The 11,455-nt window shown below is 35.6% G+C and overlaps 1 long non-coding RNA gene across 1 annotated transcript in view; it reads left to right on the forward strand.

Moving 5' to 3' along the window:
• LOC118247982 (uncharacterized) overlaps positions 1–11,066 on the forward strand; it is a 44,379-nt gene extending 33,313 nt beyond the window's left edge. The window contains exon 6 of the long non-coding RNA XR_004778639.2: positions 10,841–11,066. This is a non-coding gene — a long non-coding RNA (uncharacterized LOC118247982). The remainder of the gene's footprint in view (positions 1–10,840) is intronic.
• Positions 11,067–11,455: the final 389 nt, after the last annotated feature.

Below are 11,455 nucleotides of genomic sequence, written 5' to 3' on the forward strand. Positions count from 1 at the left end.
CCACACTTACATTGCTGCTCTTTTTGCCCATGGAAATAATGCATCTCTCATAATCAGGTGAGAGACCTTTGGTGCAGACTCTTTCTGGAATCTAATGGAGCTCCTGAATTGTTTAGCATCTTTGAGAAACAACATTATTCATCTAAATGACCTCTGCATCAGTGTTCTGGCAAGGCATTGTAAGAATTTATTCAATAATGGCATATTTTTTCAAATTAGATGAATGTCCATTCTTTTTCTTACTTGCGTTAAAAAATAGCAGAACCTTTGAAAGTCAGAATTACTGCAACAAAAAGCTCATTAAGACTTGGAAGTCTAAGCTTAAAGGACAATATTAAGAAAAGTAAAATAATTGAAGGTGAAGGATTAGGTTAGAATAAAAAAAGCTTAGTAAGTTACCTCTACAGCTGCTGTAACATATATGGTATGTGTTAAGCAGAGAATTAACAGTGAAGCACCAGAGAACAGCTGAGTAATGCTCTGCATCATAGACTCAAACTGTATTGACTGCTGAGCTTTAGTATAAACCTATAAATGTAAATTTCATACAAGCAGTTGTGCCACCTGATGTGATGCATTAATACTGAAGAGAATGTCAAACTTGATTTTAAACTCCTGAATATCACAGACTGGCTATTGTGTAGTTTAGGCTATAATGAACAGTAAATCTATCAATATGTTATGTATGATTTTAGAGATGTCAGTATGCCAGAAAAAGACAACAACTAAGCAGACAACGTAGCTTTGTGGTTTTTATATGATGTTTAAGAGAGCCTGTTAAGTTATCATAAAAATTCAAATCTGATATCATCCACTAACGAACTCCAGAATGACGGTGTGCACGTTTCATGTGTAAAATACAGGAAAATGTTATGTGTAGCATTTCACCATTTATCATTCGCTTCAACACCATTTCTTTCTCTATTAAATCCTATTGATTTAGTAATCACAAAAAATTGTTAGATAACATGTCTTCTGTCCATCTGTCCATGTGTTCTCTGTGCAGCTAATAGATACAGAGGTACCAAAGACAGACACCAGTATTGTAGTACTGCACATGTCAGTATTGCACCAAAAATGTCAGTATTGCACCAAAAGGACCACCTTTTAAAACCAGAAAGTAGATTGGTGTCTTGCCTCCTCCAGTTTGGGGAATCAGCCTAGCATAACACTATGAGTGTCATCCAGGAATGATTGTAATGATGGTTTACAATGGGGGGACACTTACTTATAGATGAAGAAATTTTCCAAATCATTTTACAATTATCATTGAAGAGGTTTTGGATGAAGTTAACCAAAGACTGTATGATCTCCTCTTCTATACATCAGTGCAAGCAGGGTGCTTACAAGGAGGACTTGAGTCCTTAGTGAATACTGTTCTTATATTTTTACCTTTGACTTGTGCAGGTCTAAACAGGAAGGATTTCCTCTTCATTTGTGGTGAGAGCACTACTTGTGTCCCAAAAATCCGTGCAATTTCTGTCAGCAAGTACTGTGAAAGATAGCTTCAAAAGTAATACTGCTGTAAAAAAGTCCTGGAGAGTCAAGTAGATGAGACTGAAATATTGCAACACATAGTAGATTTTAACTACCACATTCTTATGAATGATGACACAGCAGCAAGATCAGAACTGTTTGTCAACAGAGGTGTCAAAGCCTATAATCAAAAGCTTACTATCATGGTTTATGGATGCCCCAGTCAGTTGTGTAAGTCCAAGGAATAAAAGCAGCAGATGAAAAGCAGAAGAAGCAGAAGAAATGGGAATTTCTGAACTCATTGGTTTGTACAGAGTTTGAAAGGGTCTTTCCCTACTGGCCTAAGTGAAGTGCAGTCAAGAGTACTGACCAGGAAATAAAAAAAAAAAAAAAAAAAAAAGTGCACCTCAAACTAACATTTAGCCATGATGCAGCCTCAAATAGAAGATGGTTTTTAAACAAATAGGTGGTGCTCCAGAACCAATGTGAGGGTGAGGGAAGATGCTCTCCTGGAAGTCCTCACGGACTGCAGATAAACATGTGGGTAAACAAACTGTAATTTCCTCCAGTCTATCAGCTGTTCTCCGTGTAGAGCACTTTTCTTTGTACAAGCTTCTGAACTATAAGAAATGAGTAACTAAAAATCTGAAAAAGAAGGCTTCAGGAAGACCTTACAGCAGCCTTCCAGTACGTAAAGGGGGCCTACAGGAAAGTTGAGGAGGGACTCTGTGTCAGGGAGTGTAGTGATAGGACAAGGGGGAATGACTTTAAACTAAAAGAGGGAAGATTTAGATTAGATGTAGGGAAGAAATTCTTCACTCAGAGGGTGGTGAGGCACTGGCACAGGTTGCCCAGAGAAGCTGTGGATGCCCCATCCCTGGAGGTGTTCAAGGCCAGGTTGGATGGGGTTTTGAGCAAACTGGTGTAGTGGGAGATGTCCCAGCCCATGGCAGGGGAGTTGGAACTAGGGGATCATTAAGGTCCATTCCAACCCAAACCATTCTGTGATTCTATGATTTTATGATAAAATTCTATGATTAAATCAAGGAATGGTCTTCTCTGAGGTAACTGCTATGCTGGATTACCCTGTTATAGCAATTAATCACAAAACATATACTGACCTAGCTGAACAACCTTCACTGCCTCAAACATTGTGATAAAGCCTAGTGGTGATGAGAGGCTGCACACTGATGTAAAGAGACTGTTCATAAATACTCCTTTATGTTTATAGCACAATAGATAAATAACAAGAGAAAAACTGTCCAAATTTAGACTTGATTTTTGTAAATCATAATTTTCAAGCAGCACCTGAGGAAGAAATAGAAAAAGAAATGCTCTCCCAATTCTACAAAAGCCTTTTAGATTCATGAACATACTGAGGACTTTTCAGAGTTTACATGTGCCCCTCATCTAAGACATGAAAATTAAAGAAATGAACTCAAGTAATTTTCCTTAATTCCACAGAACAAAGAAGAAATATTTGTTGGGAGGGTAAATATCTGTTTAAACCAGAAGGAAATAAGTATAAATATAAAAGAAGCTCTAAACCAAAACAGGACTGGGAAGGGCAACCTGGGTCACCAAATCCAGTTTCATTCTAAATCTCTTCTCTGAATTTATAAATCTCCATCTGAAAAGATTTTTTTCCCTAACCTTTGAAGGAAAGTCAATTGCAGAACCATCAGTGATGTTTTAAACCAAGACTGGATAATTTTTGGTTCTAATTCCATCAAGAACTTCTACAGCTTATTTTCAGGCTAGGCTAATTGAAGAGAATGTCCATTTTTTATAATTTCTGTCTATCTTCCTTTCAATATCAGCCCTTCTGTTGAGCACTGGAACCATTTTCAGTCTACATGTATGCTGTTGTTAACTGTTTATTCTGCTATGGCCTTCTCTTTGGAATGCTGCTTTGTACCCCATTCTTTCCCTCATTAAAAAGCAAACCTATAATTTAAAAGTGCACATTTTTTTTTCCCCTCATTGATACTAGCTTTATCTAGAGAAACAGGCATGGGAAGATGCTTGAAGGAGGGATTAAAATCTCCTTGCCCTTTTCATTGCACTAAATAAATGTGTATCTAATCCTCATAATACTCCTTTTGAAACCAATATAGTCATGCTTGTACTTAAACCTGAGCACATACTTCAGTGTCTATGGTATCATCTCTAAGATAGCCATTGAACCAGCCAATTGTCAGCTATTTTAAACCATGAATTCCTCATTTGTGTCTAAAAGACACATCATGGATTTACAAATATGCTATGAAATAGAAAGTGTGATCATGGTCTCCAGCACTGTTAAACAGTGCCCTTACTAACTGTCTCAGAAATAAAAAGGGTTTAATGAGACTTCACTATCATCGAGAGATGAAGCTCACTTATTCCAGTTCCGACAACATTTCTACAAGATTATCCCACAGTATAATCACTATACTTGCATTCTAATGGAGGAAGAAAATAAGCATACTATAAAAGAGCAAGATAGTTAGCTTTCAACTTCTGTGAATATGCAATCCTATGTAAATAGCTGTACCTCCAGTATATTTCCAAAAGCATTTAATGGTCATTATTTATTGTAGTTCCATTGAAAATTCTGTGAATAACCACTAGAGAAAAGAAATAACACCATATGAGTTAGAAGTGCAATCACATTGTTCAGAGACTGAGTAAAAAACAGCAGACTGCTAAGATGAATAATTAGGGCGTGAAGTGAAAAAGTTGAGAGTTTTGAGGGGAACTGAAGGTTTAATGATGCACAGGAGATGGAAAACCATATTAGAAAAGATTTTTTCTGCAATACCTCACAGATTAAATGTGTTAGCATAACAGTGTAAAGGAAAATTGCAAAGAACTCAATGAGTCAAAAACACTGATGTCTGAACACAAACAGAAGTCAAATATCCAATCAATAGTAACAGAGGCATATTGGCAGAAGTGATTGTTACCCTTCATGTTATGTTATGTGTAGAAGGACTGTTGCAGTAATAGGTGTTTCTGGAAAGCAGTTGAACTTCAGCATATACATCTACGGTGATCTCAGTTCCCCAACCTGGAGAGGTGCAGAGGAGAAGCCTTCTGCAGTTTGTGCCTGTGTGCTAACCATGTCTCCACAAAGAAATTCAGTTTGCAAACAGCATTCCAACAAAGTCTGAACAAGTGAAAAAAGTATCCAAAAGATAAACTGGCATTTAAGAGCATGAACACTGCTTAGACATTTTAACCCACTCTAGTCAGGACCTGAACTTTTGCATTTCATTTGAAAGACATTTAGCAAGGTCTACTCAGCCTATGTAAATTTGGAAGGGAGAGATCTTTGGGTGAAACCCCATGCTTCTGAATGTGAGATCTCCTAGCAGGTCTTCATGCCCCAAAAGATTCTTTAGTTGCAGCTACTGGGTGTTGTACAGCAAGCTTAATAAACAAGCTACTTATCTTCATTGTTTCCTACTGTAGGATTTATTTGAAAAGAAACTGTTAAAAGTCTGTACTAGATGAAAGTCCACCTGGAATTTATAGATGTAAAAAGTCTTCAGAGAAATATATGTGAGCAGAAGATACTGAAGCAATTATTTTAGAAAAGACAAAAGCAGATTCTGAGAGAGAAATTTACTTATTATTTTTTCATCCTCTAAATAATTCAGCAAGTGGGAGATTTCATGTCAGCAATTTCATTATAAGGATGAAATTATTTCACAAAACCCTTTCCTTTCACATTTGACACAGGTTCAGCTCCTCAGAGAGCCTCTTGAATTCTTAAACGGTAACACTATTGCTAATAACCATCAGCCCTCTTGCTTTCTTGCTGACACTTCCCCAGCACATGGAAGGACGGATCCTTTACTACCTGGCTTTCTGCATTACTGGAGAGAATGGAGAGAGAGCTGCACTATAACTAACTGGACATAATGAGTTTTCAGTGGGATTTAGAAGCTGTTAATAACCACAACATGTCTCCATAAGATAAAACAATACCTGGCTTCTTCTAGCTTTCCCTTACTTTGTATCTGTCTGTCTTGCTTATGTTCTGTGGTTGCTGTTATTGCATTTACTGTACTAGAATTTAAGATTTCCCAAATGGAAGATGTATTTCTAGGAAAAAAAAAAAAAATGTCAGCACTGTACAGGCAAGATAAATACTGTCCTTTAATAAATACAAGAAAGGCAAGCACTTTGACTGAATGTTTTAATCTTTGCAAAAAATATTGAAAACTATCTTCCTGAAGCAAGGAGAAAATACTAAACCAGCAGGGCAGTTAATGCATTTCCTGGGACTAATATAAAAAAAAAAAAAAAAAAGAGAAAAAAATCCAAACAGATAAATGATATTAAAGGCAGGATATGAAAATGCAGGCATAACGAAACACCTGCAATAGCTAACAACAGGGAAATAAAAACAAATCCTGGTCTGTAACACAGCCCATTGGCATTAGCATGCAGAGAGCACATTCTTACTCTGTTAATCTTTTCGAATCTTGCTTTTAAAAGTATATATATTCTCTCTGAAAAATCTCTAGATTATGACACAGTTATACTTCCTGTAAGTGCTACAGGGTCTGCCTTGTCCTCTCCAACCTTCTGTACCGCAGTGGCATGTACTCCATTCCCTTCTCAGACCAGCTGCACACAGGCATGGCCTCCAGAAACACAGACATCTCCTCTGCTCCTCTCCTGAGCTGTGGGAGCACAGGCATGAAAAGGGGTTAGGTGCTGGAGCACTAGAAACTATTTTCCCTTTCCAACCACCATACATTAACTACCCCACACCCCATTTAGCAATGCTGAGGATTAGGAGATGCTAACATCTAAGGAGACCAGTATTAAACAGGCAAGGGATGTAAGGCCATTCCCTGCTTTTACTCCCAGCTACCTTCCTTCTCAGATAACCTCTTGCAATTGCTGCCTGATTTCAGAATAGTGCAATGTGTTTCCATCTGAGTTTCCTGCCTGAGAAACCACAGAGACCTAAGCCCCTAGCCGATACCTCCCTTCACAGATCACTCTGAGTTTATGTTTCAAAACCTTTGGATTTATATTCTTTGAGAGATGTATGTATTTAGATGCAAACTACTGATTGTTCTTTACAGTTGTTTAATCTAGGCTAGTAAAACAGCTTTCTGCAACTGCTGGGAAAATCCAGTTCAGATTTTTTGAGGATTTTATTTTATTCCATGACGTATTTCATTTTTCAAAGAAATTCACTGTGAAATATAGAGTTTGCTAAGGGAAGACATTATAGTCTTACAATATGTGAACACCTAATAGGAAAAAAAAATCTCTTTTGTAAATAATATGTCTGCCTCTCTAGATATCTTGGAAATTCAATATTTTCTTGAACAAGTGATCTGTCAGTGTTAATGATCCTTGACTATGACTCAGTGCTTTAATCGTGTTCAGTCATTATTCTCTTCCTATTGTTTCATTTTCTTGATGGTAATTAATGCTTTAAATGATGCATCCACATGAATGTAGAGAAAAAATCCTGTTGACCACTTATGCTTTTCCAGATTCTTTCCCAGAACTCACTACTTCTGACAAATACAGACAACTAGTTTGTTCCAACTAATTTTTGCCCTTTTTAGCCTTTTTTTCTCCTTTTCCCTTTCTCTCTCACACATGAGCACATGTACACATAAACATATATATATCTTTTCCCCATGAAGTAAAAAAAAAAAAGAGAATGGAAACGACAAAATATTGAGTTTAGTTTTCATGAGGAAAATAACCTTCTTTAAGCTCAGGTCTAATCCTCTATCAGGCAACACTTGATGTTTCCAGGTATTATGACTAATAACAGTTTTACTCTCTCTTCTACTGGCATTACACACACTGCAGTACCTTTTAGAAAACTGATTCCATCACCAGTGAAAGTTCTCCATTGCTGTATTTCTCTGCGTTAATTCATGCTTTCAGAAAACGAAAAACTTTTTCCAAAAAATTTGAGTCACAGAAACACTACTTGATATCAAAATGTTGATAAATAAAGAAGGAAATCATGTCAGCAGCCCATAGTTTTGGTTTTGTGGAGACACTTTGTCCTTCATGAACTGCAAAAATATGGGCTTTCATGGAAGATGAGAAATTTTTTTGGTCTCTCAAAATACTACATTTAATGCTTTCTGTTTAATGTAAATGAGATGAAATTGTACAGTTGTTATTACATGGACAGATCAAATTGCTATTTTAACACGTCCTAGCAATTTCTGCAGTCTTTGGAATTCTTCTGATATCCTGTTGTATGAGATATGTATCAGTCACTTCAGAAAGAGTAAATCCAAACTCCAAGAGATAAACTTACTAATTAGATTTTCAATAAATAATTTAGACAGCCTGTTTCAGATGAAAGCTTTCATTAAATACTTAAAATATTAAACAATTTAGGTTTTTTTCACATCTGACACACGTTCATCCCCTCAAAGATGTCTGTAGGTTTATAAATACAATAGCAGTGTTATTCTAATAAACCATTTGCAGCTATCCTGCATACATTTGCTTTGGCATATTGATTATTTTAATTATCTCTTTAAAAGTTCATTGGTATTCATCCTCTAACACATGAAAGCTTAACCTGAAACTAATAAGGGTCTGTCTTTCTTCTGGGGATTTTTCTGCTATGGAATTAATAGAAGTTATAAAGAAAATAATTCAAAAAGAATAAAATATTTTACCACGTTAGCCTGTTTCAGAAGTTGGATTGACTCTCTTAATTTGAAATCATTTTTATTTCATAATTAAGCAGTTGTTGTGTTCAATATTGTTCTTTGTTAATTATTACAAACAAGGCTTCAGTCTGTTGAATCTGCATGGGAATATAAGACAGAATGTTCCTATTTTGTGGGTTGTATTTGACGTCATGATAGAATCTTATTAATGACTCAGTTGTACTTATCTGAATAATTAAATTGTGTTAATGGCTGTAGTATTTTCATGAGCAACATTATCCTTTTTTATTATCATTGCCAATGAAGGATAGTAAGATGCCAGCCATGATAATGCAGCTTTTGTAGAACCCAAGGAAATATTTTTAGAATAAATTAATCCAATCATAATGAACTACAGAACAAGGTAAAGAGTTTTTCTGGAAGATTTTCAAAGAACCATCAATAAAGTGATGTTAAAATTGATTACTTCTCAGCATGCATTCAAAGATAAATGACCTATGATTTCATTTAAAAGTTAATGCTGAAAAATCTTCAAATGCTAATGGTGAAGAGCAATACATAAACACTACAAAAAAAAAAAGGGAGAGAGGAGCACAGATATGGGTTAAAAATAAGGCCATTTCATGGCTATTCACAAGATGAAAAACAATTAAAAGACAGATAGATAGGAAAACACTGAAAATTTGAAGATATAATTCAGGCAATCCAAATGTAGAAGTCTTAACAGCAATGTGAACTTTGTTGTTGAATTTAGTTATGTAAATACTTTTCTATGTAGGAACAGTGAATGGGGATAAAGAGAGATTTTAAGATCAAGTTTTACGATCAATTTATGGGAAGTTACATTATGGAAAGGCATATTTGGTCATCTCAGATAGCCAGCAAATCAATATCTCAGCCTACTTTGCTTCTCCCAATCTTTCTCCCTACTTATATGTTGATTCGCAAACTGACTGCTGTCTAGATGTACCAAGATATCATGGTTATAAGAAAGATGTTTATATTCATAACAGAATCACAACTTTGTTATATATATTTTTTTTTATTTTTACTTTTTGCTCCCAAAGGATTATGAATTTGTCTGAATAACTATAAAAAGCTGGTTTCTTTTTTGATGTCTTATTAAAAGATCATCTTATAACAATACTGGCTGTAGAATATTAGCTCATTCCAGTGTTTTTCATCTGGATAGAACATACTATTGCAAAGATATCTGGTGACTCAATGTCTTGTAAAACCAACAATCATTTCACTTACCTACAATCTTTCAACATCACTGTAGAAAATATGTTTGGGTACATAGATTCCTCCATTGTCAGAGATATGCATTGTCAAGAGGAGAACTCCCTTATTATACACACAACACAATTAAAATCACCTGTATAACTGTCAGCCAAACTTGATGCCTAATTAAACAATGTTTTCTGAAGTGCATTATCAGAATTCTGCTAATAGAAATAATAAAGATTTTAATGCACATACAGCTGCTAAAACAGGATGACAATAAATATTCAGTTTTTAAAAACTGAATGTGTCTTCTGCACATAATGCTTCTCTTGGCAACAAAATAAGCATATTAGCCTTTATAAGATAGGGAACACAGAATAAACAATGACATTACATTTTATGACAAGGAAGAAAATGCATTTCATATTTTCTCTTTGAAATACCTCTCTCTCTCTCTCACTCTCTCTTTATTTATTTGTTTGTGTAGTTTGCTTGATACCACAGCACTGAACCAAGCATGATGACAGGATATGAGCTCACCTTGAGCAGTGAAAAGATATAAAGAGTTCAGAAGAACTGAGTGCCCGAGTGCCCTATCTTATGCAGCATATTCAGAATCAAAACCTAGCAGTTTTGGAACATGCCCAGTTTGAAAATACAGGGAGAAATCCCTTGTTGCCATGTAAGACCTCTCCCTTACAGACTTTGATGGTGTTGTACCATTTTCAATCACTAGAAAATCCAACTCCTTCATTACAAAATAAATGTCTGACATAATATCAGCAAACAAGTTTCCAGCTTATCAATATGTAGACCATTCCCTTTCATTTCTTGTCCCGAAGAGTAGCATATGTAAATGGATAAGCTTTCTAACCTCATTCACATCCATGCTGTACCATGGGGTAATTACACCTGTTGTTCAAGATCAAGTCTACTTCAGTGATATCAGCCATTGTCTCTAGGCTCACAGTGCTGAAACATTGGACATAGCAAAATATTCACAGTATTCACATATCCTATATTACCCTTATGAATATGGCAAGAAAATATTCCCTACCAATGGTAAATAAATATTGAAATTACAGGAAGTTTCTTGGATATTAGATAACAAGTCTTTATTTTGAAAAAAAATATAATTTAACAACGAATTGCTTATTTGCATCTGCACCTCTAACCCACATTACTCAATAATAACAATTATTCACAATGCCCAGTCAATATCTAGCTGACTGAGAAAGAATCTCTAATGCAACCACGATTAAACAAAAAAATGTTGATAGTTGTTAATTAATGTTCACAGAATAATTTTTTGTCTTTCTTTTTGTTGTCTTCTTGCCTTTTTGTCTTTCTTTCTTCAAAAAAAATCCTTTGGCAGATAATACTGCATGTGCTTGCCATGCCTCCTGAAGTGTTTTTTACACGTCTGCTTATAACAAGGCATCATCCTAATTTAACCTCATTATTTCTACCCACAGGGTGACCTGATATGCACAGGATATTATCATAAAAGATGGCAAATAGTTTTAAAACCCCACATTATTAAAATTATGAAGGCTGCATCCTACCTTTGTGAAAAAGAAGAAGATTTTGTGAGCTGATCAACTCTGAGCTCTGTGCTGATTCTGTTGGGCCATGAGCAGACATGGGTGTCCACCGCATGAAGCCCAAGGCTCCCCTGATATGTCATTTGGAGGAATTCAGAGGAAGGTAATGAGGAAGATGATACTCACAATTTCCATAAGGAAATAATGCTCTGAAATGAAAGATGTGGGTCAATTTGCTTTTGTATGATAACCCTAAGACAATAAATAAAAAGAGCTGCAAGTATGAAAAGCATAACTTTCCATATGCAGTGTTGAAAGAAGTGATAGTCTTGATTAATACCAAGGGAAACATAAATGTAGGAAGAAAGTTTCTACCAATAAGGGTTATTAAGAACTGAGGTAGATTGTCCAGATGGGTTAAAGAACTGGCAGGTTAGACAAAATCTGTTTATTTACAGTATGGCCGCTTCTCTTTTTGGGCAAGAGGGAGACTCACTGGCACGCTGACCTCATTCCAAACCTATTTTCTCTGATATTCTCTGAAGT

This window comes from Cygnus atratus, chromosome 2, assembly GCF_013377495.2.
Source record: "Cygnus atratus isolate AKBS03 ecotype Queensland, Australia chromosome 2, CAtr_DNAZoo_HiC_assembly, whole genome shotgun sequence".
NCBI lineage: Eukaryota > Metazoa > Chordata > Aves > Anseriformes > Anatidae > Cygnus > Cygnus atratus.